This window comes from Lissotriton helveticus, chromosome 11 (genome assembly GCF_964261635.1).
Source record: "Lissotriton helveticus chromosome 11, aLisHel1.1, whole genome shotgun sequence".
In the NCBI taxonomy this organism is placed as follows: Eukaryota; Metazoa; Chordata; class Amphibia; order Caudata; family Salamandridae; genus Lissotriton; species Lissotriton helveticus.
The window spans coordinates 768,931,844-768,956,280 of record NC_136072.1 but is presented as its reverse complement, the minus strand read 5'-3'; the positions used below and the strand labels follow the sequence as shown (position 1 = coordinate 768,956,280).

Here is a 24,437-nt window from a genome sequence, read left to right as displayed (position 1 = left end):
GTGGAGAGAGCGTGGGTTCCTTACTTCTCATGGAACTAAAATTCAGCATGGGCAGTTAGTGAATTAACTTTTGGAATCTCTCACTCTCCCAAAGCAGATTGCAATTGTGAAATGTAGTGCGCATAAGAAAGTTGTGGATGATGTTGGTCGAGGGAATGCGTTTGCGGATGAAGTTGCGAAGGAAACAGCGAAAGACATGATGAGCCGTATGTATGTTGCAGGACCAGCAAGATGGGTTATGGCTGGTGGAATGTGTGAAGACACGATAGAAAGTGTGAAGATGATTCAGGCTGAAGCTACAGAAAAGGAAATTAATGTTTGGAGAGAGAGTACGGGTATGTTGGATTCTACAGGTTGTTGGATTGAGTTGTCGAAACACCAGCGATGGTTGTTGCTAGATGCGTATGTGCTCCCAGTGGTTACAATGGCTCATGGATTGGCTCATATAAGTTCGAAAGGGATATGTAAGTTGTTGGCTCCAGTTTGGCAGAATGCTGGAATACCGAAATGTGCAGAGAACGTGGTGAAACATTGTATGATTTGTCTGCAATATAATCCTGGTGAGGGAACTCCAACTCCAGCTGGTCATTTTGCTCCTCCGACGTATCCGTTTGAGGTGATACAGTTAGACTATATTCACATGGAGAGATGCAACAATCTGAAATATGTTCTTGTGGTTGTTTGTGCCTTTTCTAGATGAATAGAGGCTTACCCCCTAAAAGATAATACTGCCTTGTCTACAGCCAAGGTTTTGTTGAGAGAGTATTTCCCTAGGTATGGATTGCCGAGAATTGTATAGTCAGACAATGGGAGTGAATTTGTGGGTCAAATCATGAAGAAAGTATGCTCTGAATTGGGAATCAGTCAGAAGTTCCACACAGCGAATCACCCCCAGTCTGCTGGACTTGTTGAATGTTACAATGGTACGCTTAAACTGAAACTAACTAAGGTACAAGCGAGCACTGGTCTTACATGGCCAGATGCCTTGCCGTTGGCTCTTTTGTCAACAAGGACGACTGTGCATTCTTGAGTGGGACTTAGTCCGTATGAGATTGTGTTTGGTCGTCCAGCGAATGTTTGGGGAGTGCCTCGTCCGAAAGAATACAGCAGTATTGAATACCTTATGTTGGTGGATTACTTACATGACTTGACTGCTAAATTACGTGTTCTCTATGACAGTTTGCCGACAGCTACTACAGATCCAGGCCACGTACTTGAACCTGGACAGTACGTTCTTGTGAAGAATTTTCAGCGTACCAAGAACTTGCAACCTAGATGGACCGGCCCCTATCTGATTTTGTTGGTTACTAGAACCGCTGTTAGAGTAGCAGGCAAAAAGAACTGGTGCATGCCACCTACTGTAAAAAAGTTCCTTTGCCTTTACCATATGATCAGTGGGTAAGGGATGGTATCGCCGATTCTGATTGTGAGAAGGTCCCTAGATTTGTTCCATTTAGTGATGCTCATTTGACATGGACACGGTCTGAACGTGAGGATGATGATGTTCTACAAGCTGCTGTGCCTCCTCATCTGAAGATTGACACCACCAATCTGGATCTTCTATTCAAAGATCAGACTGTGCCAGACAAAGAACGCTACGATTTGAGACCAAGAAAGATTGTACATATGGACAAATAAATATTTTCTTTTTTATGTAGTGAATTTACACTTTGGCAGATCAAGAAACTTTTTTGTCTTTTTCTTTTTCGAACCACCATCCGGGTTCAGCTGTAGGGTCGCGGTATAAAGACTTGGGATTGCAAGCCGTGTAGACACAAGGTCGACAGTTCTGGTTGGTCCAAGGGCGTTCCCTAGACTGACAGGCGCATTCCTTAGCGGAAGAGAACTAACTGCCGCGAACAGCACGGTTAGAGGATGGAGTTTTTTGACGCTGCCCAGAATATTAGGAAAATGGACTTTAAAGTCCGAATATGTATATTGGTTCGTAGCAAATGTTTTTTAATAATGTGTTTTTTAATGCTTTTAAATATTGCATTAGCTTGTGTGGGTTTGGTTTTCTATGCCACACAACAGCCGTTTGCACCTACTTCCCAACCTATGTCTTTTCCTACTACTGTTTCTTTACATTCTTTTCATATTTTACCTGAACACGAGCAAATTAGAAGGTCGGAATTTGTGAATAATTCCTTTGTGCAACTTCTCCATCAACACCAGTTAGTAGTGAACACCACTAATTGTTGGGTGTGTGGTCTTATGCCACATACTATGGATAGAGGTATTCCTTATCTGGTTCTGCCATTCAGTTACAATGGGTTCATATGGGCATATCAGACGATGTTTATTTATGCCATCGAAGTCTATCCCCTGCGTTCCATGAGAAATAACTCAAGTAATAAAGCCTTGGTGAAGGGAATTACAGATATGAGTAGAGATATCGAAACGTATAAGACTATTCCCAAGGATGAGTTACTAGCATATGTTGGTTGGAATGCAACCGGATATAGTATTAGTCTGGGTGAGAAGCAGAGATGAAAAAGGTCACCTCCGATTTGGATTGTACCCCATCGTGGTCATTCTTGTCTGCAAGGGAAAGGCAAGAATCCGAGAGCTCAGTTAGGGAAGAGTGTTTGTACTGAGACGTATGTTTTTGCGTCCCAAACTTCCCCACCATTTTTAGCAGCTAAGGGCACGTATTTTGTCTGCTATGATAGAGCATATACATGGTTGCCCCCTGATTTTTCGGGAACATGTTATGTTGCATATTTGTTGCCTCCTACTACGTATACTGCTGCTGTAGATTACCACAGAACTAGAGTAGTTAGAGGTGTCTTCAGTAAGGAAGATACTACGGGACAAGAAGTGGGAGACTTTTTCAAGGGTTTCCTACCATTTTGGGGACCTATGGCAAACAGTAGAAACCCACGGCAATTAACGAGAGTGGTTGAATCCACCATAAATGAAACTGCTGGTGCCCTTAGTAATCTGACCGCTGAGCTTCAAGCGGATTGCCTTATGACATTACAGAATCGAATGGTTTTGGATGTCATACTTGCAGATCGAGGTGGAGTATGTAAAGTGATCCAATCAAGTTGCTGCGTTTTTATTCCAGATAATGCTCCTACAGTATACGAGGCTATTTCCAGACTGCATGAGATCTCCGAGTCTATACATGTGGACAAAGGAGATTGGTCGTTGACTGGATGGTTTTGGGGACTGTTATCCACTTGGGGATGGAAGATTCTGATGATCATTGGGATGGCTTTAGCGATTCATTTCCTGTTCTGTCTTTGTGTGCAGTGCGCTCCTGCTATATGTGGCCTCTGTGCTACTACGTGTGCAAGGAGACCTGTCCCAAGAGAGGTACTAAGTAATAGGATTATGCTCCAGCAACATCTTGATGATCTGATGAATATAGACCTGGACTCACATTGACGTGAGTTTAGGTTATTGCCTAAGTAAGGACAAAAGGAGGGTCTGAGGTTCCGTGAATTCTGAACCCGTTTCATAAAGGTCATGGTTTCGTTACGAATTTGATATTAGCAAACCGTAACTAGTTAGTGCGGCAAGTATGAGTGCTTTCATCACGTTAGACCGATGGATACACTACGTATTTAGGGATTTCGTTTTGAACCCTTGGGTTCCATTTTGTGTATGGCAGCCATTTTGTGGTTGCCCTCACATAGGCCGATGACTGTGGCTGAACTAGTCTTTTTAAGGACATGTACACCTTAGCTCCAGTTCGTGCTGACTTCTGTTTGACCTGAGTGAACTGACCCTGTTGCCTGAAGCTGACCTTGTTAAACCAGTTCCTGCCCTTTAGCTGATCAAGATTAAGGATCAGAGCACAGGACATCATAAAGTTTTACTGCACACAAATATGCCTTATCCTACTCTCACCTGTTTCTGCTCCTTTCTTTATGGTCTATTTATGATTGGGTTGTGGCCTTTTTTTTAATTATGGGTTCGTTCGACCTGTCTAATGAAGAATGTTGGGTTTGACCAATGATGGATCATGGGCTGGGCAACTGAAAAATGGGTTTGTCGTCATGCAATACTTTTGTTGTAGAAACATGTGATTGGTTAAACTGTAAACAAGGAATGTTTGCCTGAAGCATAATGTTTGGCATAAAAAGGGATGACTTGCTTTGTAAAATTGAGCAGTCTCCTGAGAACTCATACCGTGATGATTTCTAGGACTTCTGTTACTGGCTGCAGCCAATAAATTTGCCCCTGGCGCCGCTGGGTTCTAAAACCCGTTTCTTCACAGTCAGGTCAAAACCCAGAATGTGTATGTTAATGAATCACAAATTCTGTACTGATTCATACCCTTTATCTTAGATCTACATAGATACAGGCCTCTGCTTAGGCATCACAACTGGTGCTGTGGCAGCTTGCATTTACTGAGGGGTAAACAAAATAAAAAATAATGTAAAAAGAAAAAAACACTTTTCGTATCGTGACGGACAACATCCTCCTCACTCTGACCTCTTCTGCTGGGACTGCAGTACAGCCCCCATCAAACTCCCTCGACCAATCCTGGCCTACTCACGTGCTGTACCTGCATGGGAGCAGCGCCCTGATTGGTGGAAGCGGCCTCTCTCGGCGATCCCCAGCACACTGGTGGCCTGCACTTGCTCTCAACCTTGATGTCCTAAGACAGCTAGGTTGAGAGATTTATAGTGTGCATGTCTGGCTGGCTGTCGCAAGATGGCCGACCAAAGAGACATGCGCACTTTAAACAGTGCAAAGGCAGCTCTCTGCCCACCACTCCTACCTGTTGTCACTCAGCAGGTCTGCACCATCCTGACACCCAGTTCAGGACGATAAAAAATAAAATGGTAAGATTTACCAATTTATTTTTCACATATAAGGCGCAGGTAAGCGGGCGGCGCTGCGATGGAGGAGCCGCCCCTGAACTGGTGTTGAGTTGCTACCAGACCCTGCTGTATGTGTCTGTGCCTGCACTGCTGCTTGGCCTGGGATACATTAACATTCATTTTAAACCCGAAACAAACACTGACTATGACTGTTGCACGCCAGAATATCAATCACAAAAATATCACCAGACATAAATATTGAGGTGTAAATATTGTTTACAAACATATTGCTCCCTTGGTTATAGATGGTCAGTTATTAACTACAAGGGACATATTTGTGTTTACGATACATGAGAGATAATATTTTGGTCAGACAATATTTAGGCCTCCATATCCCAGTACCACACCAACTATGATATCGTCATTCTTCAACAATACTGCTGCACCAAAAAACGTATACAGATCTGTAACATGTGCAAAAATCTTAATAAACAAAAAAAACTATGAGAGATTCTCACTGAGACAAGCCAACCAAGAATCTGCAAACGTGAACACCATTTTCACACACAATTGCAGCGACTGGGTGCGATGTGGCCGATCCAGACGAGGATGTGAGTGCCCATAATAAACATGCTTGTAGCCCCTTCAAGGTCATACATGAGCTTCAATACCACTCTGTTCCTCTGTAGGGATTTGAATTCTCAAGATCCTAGGAAGTGCATATGACTGAGGCATCACCATGCGAAATAAAGTAAAGGGGGTGCCCATAGACTAGAAGAAAAAGCTGAAAATGGGCATCCATGTGACCTGACACTCTCAGATGCTGACATACCAAAACCGGTGGCCTGCATGGCAAATGTAGCTTAAAAGCACCTCTTAAAGGAGAATGTCTGGCACAGGGCACATTCAGTGATTCTATGAACATTATGAACATGTGTTATGCGCCAGACCAGCACTACTAAAAAACAAGGCTTTCAGGAGCCTCTGGATTCTGGCAAATTAGACAGAAAATAACGTATTACATGACATACTGATGATGCGCAGTGAAACTCCTAAAAGGTCAAAATATTGGGGAGGAGATTTAGAACTTCTGGCGCATCTCTGCTAATCAGCAGGGATGCCCCAGAAGAGTTGCGATGTGTCTGCCCACCTGTGCGCCACCACTGATGCGCAGCATTTACAATGCAGCGCACCGTGGCGCACGGATGGGCAGATGCGTGTCGCATCCCCCGTCGGAAAGGCAGCGCATTGCTGGTGTTGCGTCGCAAGCGCGATGCAGCTCCAGCAAGGCTTGGGGGTGCCCTATCCCTAACATGTTGCGTCAATCCTTACGCCTGCTTCAAGCAGGCGCAGGGTTTTGACGCAGCATGGCCTTAAAAGTGACTAGATGAAATCTTGTAGATTTCACTCAGCCACTTTTAGGAGGAGTTCCTGCGCCAGAACATTCCCCCTGCGCTTTAACGCCTACATGTGGCGCATGGCTTTACAACGTGACGCATCTCCCAGATGCGTCACGTTGTAAATACCCCGCAGCATGGTGTTGGCTTTGCGCCGCTGCTGCGCCACAAAAATGACGCAACGGTGGCGTAAAACTGGCACAAGGGGCTTGTGTATCTGCCACTTAAAGTGCTAGGTGAACCATCAAAGGAATAAACTGTGGTCTCAAGTTTACACCAAGGTTACCATGAGTGTTATGCTACCTAGCCACTAAAAACACTATGGCCTGATCGAAACAGAGGCATATCTGTTCTTCTTGGGGTCTGATACTGTTGAGTTGCCAGAGAGTACATGAACCTCAAATTTTGTAGTAGATATTTAAGTCCTGATTTACTCATCTTTTATGCAATGCAAAGCAAAGCAATGCAGAAACGCATCTTGCCCTGCGTGAAAGGAAGAGAGCAGAAATGCACCATATTTACTAAGGTGTGGCACACTTCACTCCCAAAGCGCTGGTGCACTTAGCACTTAGTGGTAACGCAGGGACCCTTGCACCATGGTGCAAAGGTTCTTGCACTGTGGGTTAAGATTGTTTTTGTGTAGGAAGAGATACCTTCTTACACATAAACAATCTTTAGAGGCATATTCCTCTTTCTGTTTGTGCTGCAGAATTTAGCACCCATGAATAGAGGAAGTAACAAGGAGAAATGATGATATTTCTCCTCTTTACACCCGCCTCGGATAGTGTGCACAATTTTAGCATAAACCCAGGTTCACTGCCTTTTAGTAAATCTAAGTTTGTATTAAAAGACAAGGGTGGATGCATGGGAAGGTGCTGCGTTGTGTTACTTCATTTTTTTACAAAGCCACACATGGCGATGCAAATCTGTCCTTGTGTGGCTTTGTAAATCATGACTAGCGTTTTCCATTTTGGATATGCCTAAATAGTGGCACAACCATGAAACAAAATGTTAGTCAATCTGGGCCCAAGTATTAACTTGTGTGTGATAGAGGACAATAGTAATCTTCAAATTTGAGATGTGCATTATAATCATGAGTAATTTGACCATTAGAATGTGAAATGTAATAACCTGTAAAGTAATATGGTGGAGGGATTTCTTTCTTACTGGAGATGGCCTGGGAATCAAGGTCATCGAGCCAGAGGCTGGGAGTATCGAAACTAAATGGAAAATCACCTACAAGGAGGCAATCGGATGATGTGAAATGTGTGTGTCCTAAGATTTTGGAATTAGGGACAGCGCCCCGGAGGTTGAGTTAGGAGAGGAGATTCGATTGAGAGAGAAGGAGCATCTTAGAATGAGCTCTGTAGCTTTATGCTACTTGACCCATTCAACGTGAGTGCACTTCTTAAGAAGTCTTCTTGTGCTGACACCTTTTCCTGAACTTTCCCAGGGAATGCTAAGTAGGGATGTCCCATTAATGGTAGTGTAGGGACGGATTAATGCTTTTTACTTACGAACCTCCAATGAGGACTAATTTTGATGTTGGGGAAATAATTGCCTGCATTCTGATTTTGGAGCTTGCCATTCTTTGCATGCTACCGAGATTGAACTTTGCCAGTAGGTTTGGCTTTGTATTAGTTCCGAAGTATTTCTACACCCTTATCTTGAGGTGTTTGTGTGTCAAGTTATTTTTGGCTTTGTAATAAACTAACTAAACGGAGAACCTGGAGTCGGTGATTCTTCTGAGTCATGATTTATTTGGACTGAAATCTGATGTGACAATTTATTTCTCACCTCTACACTTCCAAGCAGTTACCAACGGTCTATCGACCAGGGGTTCCAGAATATATCCAGAAAAGGGATTCCAGCCCCATCATGTGCAGTCATCAAATTCTCATCCGTAATCCATTTAATAGGCTCCCTAAAGATGGTAAAACTACACATTGATTCCTTGATATGGCCAATGGCCTTTGGGCATCATAGCATTCGTTTCCTCATCAGAAAGTTGGCGGAGGTGGATAAGTGGGGGATCAGGAAAAAATACAGAAGTTTAAGGGACCAAATCCCTAGACATCCCCATTCATATTTACAGAGAAGGCTGTACATTCGGGATTTTGTGCAAATTTGGAATGGATTTAAGCCTATCAAATAAGACGGCCAAGTGGGAAAAATACCTGATGTTTTCTATTAATGACATAACTTCCAATCTTGATGAGGGAAGATGGTTCTCCAAGCTACATTTTAACGCTGACCTCCAGCAAGTGGAGCTCCGCAAAAGATCCTAATTCATGAATGCCTTTTCTGTTCCTTGTGGAATTCTGGCCAAAGTGATCCAGAATTACACAAAATATTGACCTCCATAGGATTCTCAGCATCATTAATGTCAGCGGAGTAAGCGACAAGAGCACGCCTTCCAGGAGAGAGAATGCCTCATTAGCCAGTAACACCTTGGAATACTTTAATCTTCACAAATACAATGATCTGGCAGTGGATGCCACCAAGGGTGGGTGAGAGCTGTCCTGCTTCAGGCTATTGAAAGCTAGCTTGTGCCCCTCTGTGGCCTGACGCCCACGGAGCAATATTACTCATAAATAGCGAAGAAACCAACAGCCATACTTCAGGGCAATCGCTGTTTCCTGTAATTTCTTTATGAACACCTTTTTATGAAAACCACTGACCACAAATCACTTTTGCCTCTGTTCCACAGTTCTGCCCCATATTTATCTCTGTACACAGAAAAGAAAGTAGATCTAATAGCTTCAAGAGAATCAGTTCAGTGTAATTTATTGACATAACACAAGCCCCAAACCTAAAGATCATCTGTCTAGTGCCTGCAGTGCACTAAGAAATTATTAGAATGAAATTGTGCATGTAGGAGCTGTAGTGTCCCTACATCAAAGAACGGGCATCAGACAGATCATGTAGGTGCACTTATTCTTTACTTGAGCATCTGCAATAAAGGATCTGCAACAAACCATGTGGTCCTTCATTCTCTGACTGCCCTCCCCATGCTGCCCCACATGCACAACCCCATATTCACACTTTCTACATGTTTGTTTCCTGCCCTGTTGGTGGTGTTCTCTGGTCAGCTAGAGCACTGACTAACAGGGTTAGTGTTTTTCCATGACCAATACAAATATTTTCCCCACTTCACTTTTGCTATGTGAATGTGTAATTATTATCAACCTAAGAACTAACGTTGATGTAAAAAAACCTAACCAATTATGCTCCAACCACAATATTTAGCATCTGATAAATATTTAATAAAATAGACATAAAATAGTAGTGACATTTGTTAATATAGTTTAACATCCATTGGACCAGGTTCATCATTGGAAACATTTGGTTCAAAAATAACATAGAAATCAACTGTATACAATTGTTGGACCTGATTGTTTGTGCAGGCTTATCCCCACACTTTTTGCCTTCCTGCGCCTATTTTTCTGACATTCTTTTTGTTGGCTTTAGGACTCTGGGCTCTTTACCACTCTAATCATGCTAAAGTGCATACGATCTTTCTTCAAAGCAATACATGACTGGATTACACTTCTTTGGCATACTTGATTTACTTATAAGTTCCTTGTAAAGTGGTTTCCCATATTTCCAGTGCCTGTAAATTAAATGCTACTAGTGGGCCTGCAGCACTGCTTGTTCCACCCACAGAAACAGCCTTTAAAACCTGTCTCAGCCCTGCCACTATGTGTGCAGTTTACTGCCACCTTGAGTTGGCTTTTAAAAGTACTTGCCAAGCATTAAACTCCCCTTTTACTACCGATTTGTCGCCCCTAAGGTAGGCCTTAGGTAGCATTATTGGCATGCTGCTGCATAAGTACAAGGTAGGGCATGTGACTTAAGTGTGGCCTGTCCTGGCAGTGACAAACAGCCTATATTGTTTTTTTTACTGCTCTGAGGCCTACTCATCTCATGTTATGTTATATTATGTTAAACGTTTTTTAAAGCATAAACACTTGCCCAAATCGGGCTTCCTGACGCTGACAGGAGGATAAATTACAGACATGTATAAAGAAGAGGACTGATGATGTATCTAAAAAAGATGTATTTTTAGTTGATTCCTAAAACTTGATAGAATGGTGTTAGACCTGAACTGTACGAAAAGAGAATTCCATAGTTGGCAGTGAGGAAAGCAAATGTGTGACCTCCTCCCCTCACTCTCTTAATTTTAAGGGACTGTAAGAAGGGAAAGATCACTAGATTTTAGTGCTCTTGAGGCAGTGTATGGAGTGATAACATGTTGTAGTACATGAGAACCAGATTATTTTAACTTGAAGGCAATGCATAGGGCCTTAAATTCTATCCGTCTCTTGACGGGCAGCAAGTACACTTGCATGGGAACCGGGCGTGATGAATTCATCTTGGGCAGACTCAGCAGTACAAGAGCTGACGCAATTTATATGACCTGCAATTTCTTTGTAACAAAGGCTGGGCTGCCCAAGTATGGGGAGTTGCAGTAGTTGACACGGATAAGGATCAAACCTTGAACCACGTCCAACGACAATTCAGCGGAAATCACCTAAATGTCCTTCTAAGGGATCTAAGCAGGCCAAAACAAATACCCACTATCTTCTTAGCTTGGGAGTTCATGGTCAGGTCTTAGTCTACAATGACACCAAGGTTTTTTACCTCTGATTTAGGGGAGGAGTACTCCCTCAGACATGAGGGCCATGTAAGTTGTTCCCAGAGCAACAGGTTGTTGCCCACCACCACTGATTTGGCCCCATTCAGCTTGAGACAGCTTAATGCCATCCAACTGGCTATTCTAAACATGTGTTGAGATTCTTAGAGGTGGATTTTGTATCTGGTGACATAGAGACGACAGTTTGAGTGTCATCAGCATAGAATACCGTAGAAAAGTCATGGGCACAAATGATGTCTGAGAGGGGTTTAACATAAATTTTAGCAAGTGTGTGGCTCAACACCGAACCCTGAGGCACTCCTCATTCCCACTTATATGTTTGTGATGGGAAGGGACCATCACTAATTTGAAACATTCTGTTTTTCAGAAATGAAGAGAGCCATTTTAATGTTGTGCCTGCAATATCTTTTGCCTTCATCTTGTCGCTCAGAACTGTGTGAGAGACAGTGTTGAATGCTGCGCTCATGTCCAGAAGAATGAGCACAGCTGACCCTCCTTGATCCAGGGTCATTCTCATGTCTTCGGTAATCAGCAGAAGAGCTGTCTCTGTGTAACAGCGGGGTGGAAACCAGTCTGTGTTTGATGCTACAAATTATTGTAATCCAGAAATTTTGAGAGAGAGCCATTAAGCAATTTCTCGAGGATTTTACTTTTCCAGGGTAGTAATGAGATAGGCCGTAATTTTCCGGTTCATCCAGGGAAGCCCTTTTCAACAGTGGGCTCACAATGGTGTGCTCACAGGAGTCTGGAATAAAGCCATCCTTCAGAGAGGTGTTATATAAGGCAATTAAGGCCGATAGTATAACCTCTCCTCCAATCAGTAGGATGTTAACTGGGGCTGGATCTACCTGTGATCCTGATTTTATTGTGTTGGCTACCTCTTGGATGTCATTGATGCTTAGCCTCGGAAAAGATGAAGATTCTCTGAAACCCAATTATCCGAACTTCTGGCTTTTGGAGTGTCCAAGGCGTAAGGCAGAACCCCTAGGGAGTCATAAATCTTTTTGTCAAGAAAGAAGTGAGCAAACTGCTCACAACGCTCCCCAGAGGAATGGGGCCAATCCCTGCCACATTAGGTTTTAAGAAAGAAGAGTTGACGATGTTATATATTTCTCTTCAGGTATGTGCAGCTTGATTAATCTTGTCCACAAAGTCATTCATTTTGGCCCTAAGGATCGCCTGGTGGTATTTTTTTAATGTTAATTTAGAAACTTTTTTACTTTCCACATCATATTGGCCCCTACATTTTCGTTCATGTCTCGCTCATAGACTAGCATTGGGAATTCCCTTATATACTTTTAAGTGATAATTCCTGATCAGAAAGGAGAGGTATTGCCATGTTTAGAATAGTGGTGATAATTCCTGCTTACTGGTGTAGTTGGATTTTACGTTACTGGGTTAAAAATGCCACTTTTAAAAAGTGGGCATTCCTCTGTGCTTATGACTCTTTCTGCTTTGCAGCCTGACTCCAATACATGTCTTGACTAGGCGACAGCTACATTTGATGCATGCTTTTCAGACAGCCACAAGACCGAATGGGCTGGGTGTGACAGGGGATACATCTGCATACTGATGGTTTTCCTGAGATGGGGCCCGGAGAGGTGGATCACACTTTACATTTAAATAGGTTGTGTCTTGCCTGCACACAAAGGGTTGATTTACCCTCTATTGATCATATGGAGCCACGGATGGGTTGAAAGGGATGGTTGTGCATCCCTAAGAGTTCCTTTGGAGTCACTCCTTGATCAAAGACATTTTTTAGTATAAGTACTGGGGCTCTGACCCCACGTTTTTAGACACTGCGTGGGACTTGTAGCCAGACGCTGCAGGCTCTATAAACCTCAGATTGCCAGAGGACTGCTGTGCTGCCAGGAGGAACTGACATTTAGACTATCTGCTTTGTTGTGCTGTCATGCTGGGCTGCTAGAAGGGACTGCCACTGTGCAATGGGACTTTATGTGCTGGCCTGCTGCTCTCTTTGTGCCCCATGTGCTTTCCAGGGGCTAGTTGACTTTCCTCTGTTGTTCAAAATGTCAGGAGAATCAAAGATTGCCTTTAAGCCTCTCTGCTGTGGGCCTCTTCCTCTTGGGAATCCCACAGCAGTGGGCTACAAGAGGAGCTGTGGTCAACTACTCCTCATTTTATAATGTCCATACCAGCACATGCTAATTGCTGCTCCCTGCTTCATAGACAGTGCAGGTTGAGCACTTTCCCTTTCATATGAATCGCATGTGTTTTCCCCTAGTGCAGCCTCTGAGCAAGGAGACTGCATCATACAACACTGGGGAAAGAAATGGTGTCCCATGGCACCATCTCCCTGCCTGGAAATATCACCGCTAGCCGTTGAGAGGCCCGACCTCCCAGAGAGACATGGTGGGCAAGGCTCGCAAGCCGCAGTAACAAGCAGATGCCCCTCTCCTGAGGGCCATGACGGAGGCTCTCCCCACAGCGGTATTGTGGGGGCTGCAGAGGAGACACCGTCATCCCACGCTCCTTCATAGCAGCCCTGCTTTTGAAAAGCGGCTGAGCTTTGACAGCTGCACCACATGCACACGGGCAGCTGCATTTGGTGTTCTAATGGTGGGGAGGCTGAACGAGGTCATCCCGTGCGACTCTTAAGTTTTTGAGCCGCCCCAAAGGTATTGTGGGGTCCTCAGACAAAATACTGCAGTCCAGTGCTCTTTTGCGGGTGGCCTGGTTTTTAAAAAGGGGCTGTGTTTTGGAGGCTGCACCGCACGTACACTGACAGCTGCATTTGGTGCCCTGAAGGTGGGAGACCCGACGTGGTCTCCCTGCAAGACCTTTGAGTTTTGTGCCCCCCCCTTACTCTGTAAGACGTACCTTGGGGGAACTTGATCATTTGTGGCATTACTGGGTAAAACCTCGACTGAGGTCCCCGGTTGCCACTTTAAAGTTGAAAATTAAGGAACTTTCCTGAGTTACCATTATGCAGGTGGTAGGTACACAGGGATTCTTGTTGTCTACATTTGATACCTAAGTACCATATAAAGTTTAGGAGCAAAGTGTGCTGCGTCCTGTGAGTTTTATGGTGATATTGTGATTAATATTCTTTTGTTGCTACTCTAACTTGCATCACTTGCAAAGTATTTACTGATACGTGTGGTTTTAGGTCTCGCCTGATCCAGCGCATGTGCTGCCCTGGCGAGACATTTAGTGCATGGGCTTTAAAAATCCTACCACAGCTTTTTGTGTGGCATACTGCGTGCGGTACACGCACTGGCACGAGCAGGGGCGCCATCTGGCTTTCCTCTCGCTCTCCCAAGCGCGCGCCTCACTCCGCCTCTCTGTCTTGCTCGCCCCTCCTCCACCACAGATAACTGCCATAAGCATTGGACGCACGGACTGGAACGTGTGCTACGCTCAATGACTCCGTAAAACTGCACAGCTGATGCATAGGACTTGTTCCCTGCTGTGAGGCGCATCCAGCCCTGGAGAAGATGCATAGCAGCAATCACAGGTTACAACCCCATGAGAGATGAAAAGTTAAAAGAACAGTAGGTAAACATCCTAGACAATTACATTTGCTAGGGATCACCTTGAAAGATGATCAAACTTCACAATAAAAAAGATGAAAGACAATCCGAGACACAAAAATCTTGTCCAGGTAGAGAGTAAAAGAGATGCGGACATACAGCTTTCAACAAAACCAGCAAGGGTTATTGAAAATGTTTTATAGGGTTCTGGAGTCTGGAAAATTCCAATCGGAGCAGTACTTGAGATATGGTCCAAAGAATTTAAAACATCTGCCTTCAAAAATATGCCCTATTTCCAAGTAAATATTGAGGGCTTTGTCAGTAGAAGTTTGAGAAAACTGTTCAACAGTATCAATCAAAAAAGTGGCGTGCACTCATTGACAAATAGCAAGGGTTTATTCAAAAAGGTTAAATCTGGTTTCTCCCTAACACTGCGGCACTGAAAACATCTTCACTATACAGACAGTCTTTAACACACGTATTAAATAAATCCATACAGAGGAAACAGCCTGCTTTATTCAACTTAATGTTATATTATGTTAAATATATTTGAAAAACGCACAATCTCCCACAAGAGTATCCTGGCCCAATAAACTGCTTTATTAAGTCTAATGAAACATTATTGAAAAAGAAATCGTTTGAAGCTCGTGGATTAGGAGCTAAACTACAATGCTCTATAGACTGGAATAAGTGGAAAAGCACGCAGTATAATGAAATAATTTTTCTCCTTCATCAACTGAGAGGTGAAGATCAACAACTAACAAACATGCAACTTCCATCAGAAGCGAGGGGGTATGAAAACCTCAGCTCACATATATATATATATTTTTTCAATCATTCAATGAACAAAACAAAGGTTAAGGCTTGGTTACAGTTGGGAAAACATGATTAACATTTTTGTATTCAAAACTACCTTAAACTACACAGACATTAGAAGTTCTAAAGTTATGGCTATAATTTACAGTTATAATTTCTGCCCTGGTCAAAATGTACTATAATTCTCTCACCTCCATACACAGTGCTGTCAATTTGCTAGTCACAATACATTAACTATACTATAAGTCAGCCCCCTAGCATGGGCACTGTTCTTATAAATGATACAATTTGGAATGTCATAGAGTGAAATGGTGTGTCATAGAGTGTCCTAGAGTGGAGAGGAGTGTAGTGGAGTGTAGTGGAGTGCAGTAGCATTTGGTGGAGTGACAGGAAGTAGAGTGGTGCACAGTAGAGTAGAATGATGTAGAGTGCAGTGGCGTAGAGTGGTGCAAATTAGAGTGTAGTGGCATAGAGTGCACTGGCATAGAGTTCAGTAACATATACTACAGTGATGTAGAGGAGAGTGGTGTAGAGTAGAGAGATCTAGGGTGCAGTGTTGTAGAGTGCAGTGGCATAGAGAGGAGTAAGGTAAAGACTGGTGCACAGTAGAGTAGAGTGATGTAGAGTGGCATAGAGTGGTGCAAATTAAAGTGTAGTGCCATAGAGTTCACTGGCATTGAGTTCAGTAACATATACTGCAGTGGTGTAGAGTAGAGTGGTGTAGAGTAGAGAGGCCTAGGGTGCAGTGTTGTAGAGTGCAGTGGCATAGAGAGGAGTAAGGTAAAGTGCCATAGAGTGGAGAGTGGTAGAGTGAACTGGGGTAAAGTAGAGTAGTGTAGAGTTCAGTGTATAGGGTAGAGTGGCATAGAGCAGAGTGGCGTACAGTATAGTGGCATTGTGTGGGGTGGAGTGGGGTAGGGTGGCATAAAGTGGCTCTTTGTGGAGTAGAGTGCTGTGGAATACATTAGAGTCGTGTACATTGGAGTGGCATAGAGTGGCGTGGAGTGGGATACGGTGGCATAGGATAAAATGGAATGGCGCACAGCAGAGTAGAGTGGACTGGTGTAAAGTGTAGTGCATAAAGTGCAGTGGCATACAGTGCAGAGGTGCAGAGAAGAGTGCAGTGGCATGAGGTGCAGTGGCGTAGAGTACAATAGTGCACAGTAGAGTAGAGGTACATAGTGTGCAGTGGTTTAGAGTGCCGTGGCATAGAGTGCTGCAGAGTGCAGTAGACTGGCATATAGTGCACTGGGGTATAGCGTAGCGGAGTGGTGCAAAGTAGAGTGGTGTATGGTGCAGTAGCATAGAATAGATTGGTGAACATTGTAGTGGCATATAGTGCAGTACCTAGAGTGCAGTCGCATAGAGTAGAATGGTTTTCAGCATGGGTACTCGCAAACATTTGCCAGGGGCCACAAAGTACGGTCTGTGGTGTTACCGAGGGTCGCACTGATGCCCGTACGGTAGCGGTAGGTGGTTCGGGTAGGTCAAGGATTGTGTAAGGAGGTCTAAAAAAATGTTAAATAAAGGGGCAAGCATTTATTGACAGGTTAATAAATGCCTGTTTATTTAACATTTTTTCTGAATATTAGTGTTCACCAGGGGGGCCGCATGTAAAGGTAAAGAGGGCCGTACCTTGAGTATCACTGGTGTACAGAGTAGTGGGGTAGAGTGCAGTGGCATAGAGTAGATTGGTGTACAGTTTAGTGGCATAGAGTGCAGTGGCAATGAGTAGAGTGGTGTTTGAGAGTGTGTGGTTGAGAATGTGTGTGTTATTTGTGTCTGATTGTGTGGGTTCTATGTGTGAGCTAAAAAAGGTAATTTCATCCATTAATTATATGACCTTTATGAACACTGGAAAAAACTGCTCAAGGTATCATGCCAATAAAGATAATTTGTATGTGAGTTCTCCCACACAGAAAGCGCATTCAGTCCAGTCATGAGCCTCTGGCTGTTCTGAAAGAGGATCTTGATAATCTGTAATCTTAATAATGATTGCAGCGCTAACTTCCCGTTCTGCAAAAATAGAAGTGCTTTGTTTACACAAGTTGTCAAAGTCATGGGAAAGTCAGTATGAATACGTGGGAAACAAATGTAAGTGGCACAGAGAACAGTAACTGCGGTTGCCTGATATGTGGCGGGGCTTTCAGGTAAAAACACTGTGCGCAAATTATGAGGCCGCTCCTTGGTGTGCGACTTCATGCGGAAGTGCTAGAGCCCATCATGCACCTTTCCCATTGGCTGAAGCTCGAATTCACATTCGCTCTAACTTCCTGATTGGTCTGGGCCGCAGAGAGGCTCTATTGTAGGACATTCCTAGAAATGCTGGACTGGGATCATGTGGTTCGGGTAAAATATAGTCTGAGGTGACAAGTGTTTTTTGAAAAATGCAATAAAGGAAGCGAGGGTGTGCCAGCTAAGACAAACAAAGCTCCTTTGTCACCCTACTGCTCAGCTTTCATATCTGGGTCATGTACTGTCTTTAAGCTGTTGACAATTATGACGCATATCCGCCTCACATTGAAGTATTGCCCTCTTCGAGGAAGAGGGGTAACAATCTAGCGGGAAGGTGGACGAGAGAGGGGTTTAGTTGCTGCTGCTGTGCAGGATGAGGCTGGCTTATGCGACCCTCCTGCTCACCCAAGGTAGGCTGAGGGCCAGGATGTTGCTTTTAGGGACAGTGGATGGAGGCAGTCATCATTATATAACCAGGATGGCCAACAGCCCTATGGGAAGACACACAATATTCTTGTAGACAGGTGTACATTGCTACCCACCAAATCTTCCTTGAAATGTTTGGACACACACGGTTCAAAATGGCAAAGCATGAACACATTTTCAAGGCCTGCTTTTTTATTCCAGTCCACCACTGTTTGCTGTTGGGAGGTGAGCATCAGAAGAGCATTGCACACTAACAAGCCACACCCTCAAGTTTACAGTCTTCCTCAGGGTTACCCAACAAGATTGTCACTTACCACAGGCTGCCTGTTTGCCCTTGCCCAGGTCTGGATCTCATCTTTGGGGTTTATTTCCATACATGTTCATTCTCTGTGATTCAAGTGGCAGAGATGTGAGGGCGATGATAACATATTTATTGGGGCACCGGAGACTTTAGTGCAAGACATGGCCCAATATTGCAGAACCAATGACCAACTTTGCCCAAATACCCAGCTCCTCTGTGCTCGATAATGCAGACGAGCTTCTATCCGTCCATCTGATATGTGCACTAGGGTACCCACAAACGAGGAAAACAATCAAACAGCAAACATAAGCTGGTGTCAATTTATCTACCTGTGGAAGATCTTAAAGGTGCTGCTAAAATGGAGGCTAAGGGCCTGGTGAGGAAATTGAGATCCAGGGGTTTTCTTAAAAACTTTGAAACAGGACAACCATAAACAGCTAGGATTTCGCAGAAACTTCACTCAAACCTTGAAAATGTATGTATCAGTTTTCCGAAATTACAATACCACAGCAGTTAAAAATACCTAATTTGCTAAGCACTAATTTTGGAGAGTAAGGGTGCCACAATAACAACACAGGAGTTAAAGTCAGGGAACCTACAAAGGACACATCCATGGACCGGAACTGAGTTGTGCACAATGAATAAGAATGTGATTCCAGGCCCCACCATTACTATGCCTTAGCAAAGCTTCTGGTCCAACCACATGTTGCAGCATATTGGCAATATGAGTTGGTTTGCACTCAGGATATCAAAACTGTTGCTCTGTATTTTGAACTTTTCCCTTCCTCCCACATATTGATCACTCTCACTCGCTTCTCCTGTTGATCTCGGCTATCTACCCCACCAACGCCCGACCCAGCACCTCCTCATCAGCTTTGGAAAATATTTTCATATTAGCCCATGTTGTCTAGAAGAAGAGTACATATTGAAATCTAAAATCTTGTCTCAAAAACTTTAGGTTTTTATGGATAGTTAAAAAATAAAGCTTATGGACAAGACAGAGTTACTGATTTTCTGAAACAAAAGCTCCCCATGAGAGACATCCTGGTGGCCTTCAGAATTATGACCTACGCCTTTCCCCACTGACCACACTAGGAACATGAGCATCATTCTGGACAACAAGCGAACCATAACGGCTCAGGTCAACTCTGTCTCCTCCGCCTGCATCTTCATCCTCTGCATGCTTAGTGAGATATGCAAATGGCTACCCCAAAGCTCAAGACGCATCGTCACTCAGGCCTTCATCTCCAGCCGACTTCACTTTTGAGATGTTCTCTACATAGGGAGCATTGCTCATCTCCTCATACAGAACACCACAGCCAGACTCCTCCTGTATATCCCTAGAATAACACACATTACCCCTACCTCAGGGGACTCCACTATACAGAAAAGATGCCAGTTTAAGTTCCAGACCCATGCAAACAAAGCCCTACACAACCACGGATCTGTGGCGGAGGCAGGGCTGCATTGAAGATGTATGAGAACCTGACGTGTCCTCAGTGAGAGGTGGGATGTGAACCAGGACTGATCGTTGGCCTCAAAATGCCAGCAAATCTATTACTACTATCAACAGTTGATGTGCAACCCTGAGACTTTGTGATGCAACTTTAGCTTGATTCCGAAGGTGTGTGCCCTCTGTATACAACGTCTGAGGTCTAATCTCTGAACACCATATTGACCTGGTTGCACAAGCAGGATTAGTATTACACTTTTACAAAACTGAAGAAATGCACACTTCGGTTCTCCTAATTATCTGAGGTCTCTGTGGTACTTAATTTCAAAATGGATGGTGTTGGTTAAAATGGCCGTCTGTTTCCATTGTTATTTAGCCAGCTTGATTTTTGTATTTATTTGATTTGGTTGCACTATGTGCCACTTTTGCTCTAACTTTTACAAGATGACACGTGGACAATATGTGTGGCTGAGGAAATTTCTAGAACATGGGGATACACTACATTCTGCATCACAAAGCTATTGTCACTGGTCAGACCATTGATTTGTAAGATACTAATTGGTGGCGACCTCACACTCAAATGGCAAAGCAAGTCAATAGAAGCTAAAGTCTTTTTTTCCACCAGTCATTACCGATCCCTCGCTGAAATGATGCATGCAGTTTGCTGCCCTTCAGCCCGCTTGCAGTGTCAGCAGAATGTGACAGCACCAGGCTCTCTATTGCAGATAGTGTCTGTGCTGAGGAATGGCTGGTGACGTCATTTCCAATTGGTAGACCATGAAAGATATCATTTGAGGAGGTCCACTGGACCCTACTCAAGAGCCCTGGTGAAGAGTATGTATGCATAGGGCAGTGTTTCTGTCCAAGAAGGTTTTAGTTTGATAACTTTCCATAGGAGGAAGCCAGTCACCTCTGTAAGCAAATAAGTGAAGCAGTAAGTGCTGCAAAAAATAGAACAATGTGATTCCCTAAACTGCACTGTTGATTCCCTATTAGATTGGGGAGATTATTATTTTTTGGAGCGTTGATCCTTTCCAGGGAACCATGTGGTGAAGAACTGCCCAGGATTGCCAAAGTATGCCTTGCATCGCCCATTATCCACAGAGTTAGCTGCCTCACAGCCTATACATTTTTTACAGAGGTTAACTAGGGCCTGATGGCCAAAAAACACAGATGGACCCGCGCCACAGGTAGAAAATACGTGTTTGTGGGTAGTCTTTTCCTATTTAGCAAATAGTTCTCTTTTAAAACAGTGTTAGGATTAGACCAGGCCGGCCAACGCTAGTCCTGACCACTCAACAGAGGGTCTGAAAGCAAAACCTATCAAATGAAAGCAGGAGATTGGTGTCACCTGAAATAGGGGGATCAAGCCACGAAATATTATCTGAGGGTCCCTACAGGAGGCCTAACAAGTGACCTCAGTGCCTTTTACCATACAATACAACTGAAACTTGTAATAGAGCAGCTAGTGAGTACGTTGCGCACCAGCAATCTTAGTACATCCTGTGCACGTGCAGCGATACAGAAAGTGAGATCGTTACTATGTTATATCCTAAGTATTACATTTGTATGTAATCAGCCTAGGTCCTCCTAGCTGCTCAGCCAGAGTGAGAGATGGTAACGGAATGTTGGTGTGACTGTGATGCGTGGAATGCCTGGGTGCCTGTGTGGATGAGTGGTGACAGTTGGAGATGGGGTGAGCAGCTAGGCAGACTGCTCCTGGTGGCGCTGGTGTAGCAGATGTAGGAGCTGGTACATGGCTAGTACCTGACTATAGAGCTGGCTGGAATATGATTGATACTACCCTAAACTGGACCCAATAAAGAAGACCTGAAATATACAACATGGTTTCCAGTGTCTCTGTGTGCAGGGTACAACACACTATTTTCTTCACTGAAAGCGCACGCGTCCACAAGATCGCCGGGACCAATCCATCACCGCTCTTGAAATATCTAGCAAAAACAAAAACGTGTTGCCCAAAATGTGCAAAAATCAATCTGGCAGGTGATACGGCCAGAGCTCTCCTCACCTGGAAGTAGGGTGACCAACCGTCCGTAAATTTCACGGACTGCCCGTAATTTGGCCCTCTTGTCCGTTGTCCGTGAAGACTTCTTTCACGGACGCCTTTTGTCCGTAATTTCAGCTGCCCCCTGCAAGCAGCCTGAGAGTCCTGTAACTCTCTCTGCGGGGGGGGGGGGGGGCAGCTCAAGCTCCTGCTGTGAGCAGTAGCCTGCTACAGCCCCTCCCCGACCTGACACAGACTGCTATCAGGCCCATTATCATTCTGTATGTCGGCCTAATTATTACATACAGAATGATAATGGGCCCGTGACAGCATTTGCTGGGCCTCCTCTTGCACCTACTGCTCTTCTCATGGATCGTAACAATTTGACATTTGTAAAATCAAATCTACACAGGCTAGTCTACCTGAAGGGTACATTTTCCGATTCTCTTTTTAAAAATGTTGTTTTTTCCAATTAAAAAGAGAAATACTTAACCGACCTTGCAGCACAAACCTTAACTTTTACTTTTAACTTTATTGCGTGAAAATCCGCAGTCAGCCAGCTTTCAAGACTTGTGACATGATTTCTGTGTTATCGTTGTGCATGCGAGTGATATTTACATGCCTCGTGCGTGACAGTTAACACAGATAGCTTAACAGCCCAGCATGAATATGAAGAAAGAGTATAAGAAAGAGTCCATCTTATTCAGAAACTGCTCACTGAAAAGGGTTATGAATGATGATATAAATGCCATTTAGCTGAGCTGGAAATCGCTGATGTGACCTATGAACTTTTGCAAGAGACTGACATGGTTGCAGTTGTGTACAGAGTCCTAAAGACCTGCCCATCACGTAATTTGAAAAAAAAGCAAAGTTCCTGGGGCCTTATTTATGAAGGTCTTGCGCCGCCGGTGCGTCACTTTTTCCCATTTTAAAAGTGACGCACCGGCGGCGCAAGGCCTTCATAAATACGGCCCCTGTTATCTAACTAAAAAGCGCTTTATAGAAGCATCTACCATGGATCCACGTACTTGCAAAATGGCATTTCTCAAGGAAAGAAAAAGGGTGATGAAGAAAACGTAAACTGCTTTCAGAAGAGCCAACGGGGGCCTCTTTGGAGCACAGTTCTATGAAAGTCTTGCACTCATCATATCCATTGCCATTAGAAAGCGTACAAAAGGAAGCATACAGTGCACTGAAGATCGACCTCAGTCTTAGTCAAGAGGACAATCCTGGTTGTCATTTGGAACTGGTGAAAAATGTTGTAACACACCAGGAAAAGGAACACAATATGGCCGCTCTGAGGACCAAATGCACAGAGTGGCTTTACCGAGCTTTGGCAGATTCCATTACATCGCAAGCGAATGAAGAAGAGGTGATTTGGGACTTAGCAAAGAAAATCGAAGAGGACGTCTTCTCTGCACACGCCAACAATAACAAAAAGTACAAAATTTGCATCAGGAGCAAAGTTTCAAACCTGAAGAACCCCAAAACCCCCCACTTGAGGCAACACTTGTTCTTAGAAGCTCTTAGCCCAAAAGAGTTTGTTAAAATGACTGCCCTGGAAATGGCTAGTGATGAGTTAAGGAGACTCAGGGCTTCATATACAGAATTGTCAGTCCTGGAACACCAGCTTCCCCATGGTGTGGAGGGAACCACCACAAATAAAATTAAATGTCAGCGATGTAAGAACTTTAATTGCACAGCAACAGTGATCCCTAGAGGAACACGCTTTCTCCCTGGTTGGGTGAAGAATGGAAAACCAGATGATGACCTGTAATGTTTGCGGAGATAAATGGTACAATAACGGGTGGGTTTGTTTGTAATCTGTTTCAGAAAGTTCACCATAACTTCATTTAGTAGTGAATACATATTTGGCCCGCCTAGAAGTTAACAAAATTGTTTTTACCATTGTTTGTAAAAATGCAACGAAGATTGCTCTTACTTTTCACCATTTTAATACATCCCAATGTGATTGGCTAGGAATCAGTCAGCCCAGAGCATGGCAAACTGTTTTTGTTTACGGGCTCCTGTCACCTCACCAGGGGCCAAGCTCTGGGGGGTGGAGGTTTCATTTTGGATAATGTTACCCAGGTTTCTCCAATATGCAAACGCAGGTATTTAAGTTTCACTCCGGCACACTACAGATGCAGTGCAAGGTTCTCTCAACCTAATATAAACTTATTTTGACTTGTGCTTGTGTTGGTTGTCTGTTTACTTATGTAATATTGTGCTACCTCCTTTGATGTGTCTGTAAAATGTACCTTTCGTCCCAAATTTTTGTCCTGAATTCTGACCTTCTGTCCTGAATTTTTGTCCTGAATTTTAACCCTTTGTCCTGAATTTTTACACTCACTGTCCTGAATTTTCACCCATGCCAGTTGGTCACCCTACCTGGAAGCAGAAGCCCGAAGATCCACAAACAGGTACAATAATCCTTCTCCGGCTTCAGCCACAACCTGGAACACGCCTGGCCAGCTGAACCACACACACCAACAAACACCAGGTAGAATCCAAGTACACGGCGTGTCAGGAAGTACAGACACATTTAAGACTGATTCCATACATACGTATAATTATTAACTGGCTGTCAAAGGCACGTGCACCAGTGTAAATCAATAGCTAAAAATTAATGAAGTGTGGCGAGCTTGTCTGATGCAAATGACACTTCTTTAACGTTCTCAGCAAACGGAATATAATAAACGAATGAATGAGATGATAAAAGGAATATTGAGTGAACGTTGAGCCTGGTGGACACATTGTATGGTGTTCTCCACCTAACAGTGCGTGAATAGCATGTCAGTCCAGGCTGACGGGCGCTGTTTTTGATTGGATAGCCAGTGATGGGGATATAACTGATTAAAATATAGGGCATGTG

At 43.9% G+C, this 24,437-nt stretch overlaps 1 protein-coding gene and 1 pseudogene across 2 annotated transcripts in view; one reads left to right on the top strand and one right to left on the bottom strand.

Annotated features, from left to right (window-relative positions):
• The window catches only part of ARHGAP25 (Rho GTPase activating protein 25), a 441,995-nt gene extending 417,897 nt beyond the window's left edge, over positions 1–24,098 (bottom strand). Inside the window, exon 1 of one of the 2 annotated variants that reach the window (XM_078666646.1) lies at positions 23,954–24,098. The gene's annotated coding sequence lies outside the window, so the exon portion shown is untranslated. The remainder of the gene's footprint in view (positions 1–23,953) is intronic. The other variant, XM_078666649.1, reaches the window with a different exon arrangement.
• LOC144791151 (transcription elongation factor A N-terminal and central domain-containing protein-like) lies at positions 22,678–23,385 on the top strand (annotated as a pseudogene).
• Positions 24,099–24,437: the final 339 nt, after the last annotated feature.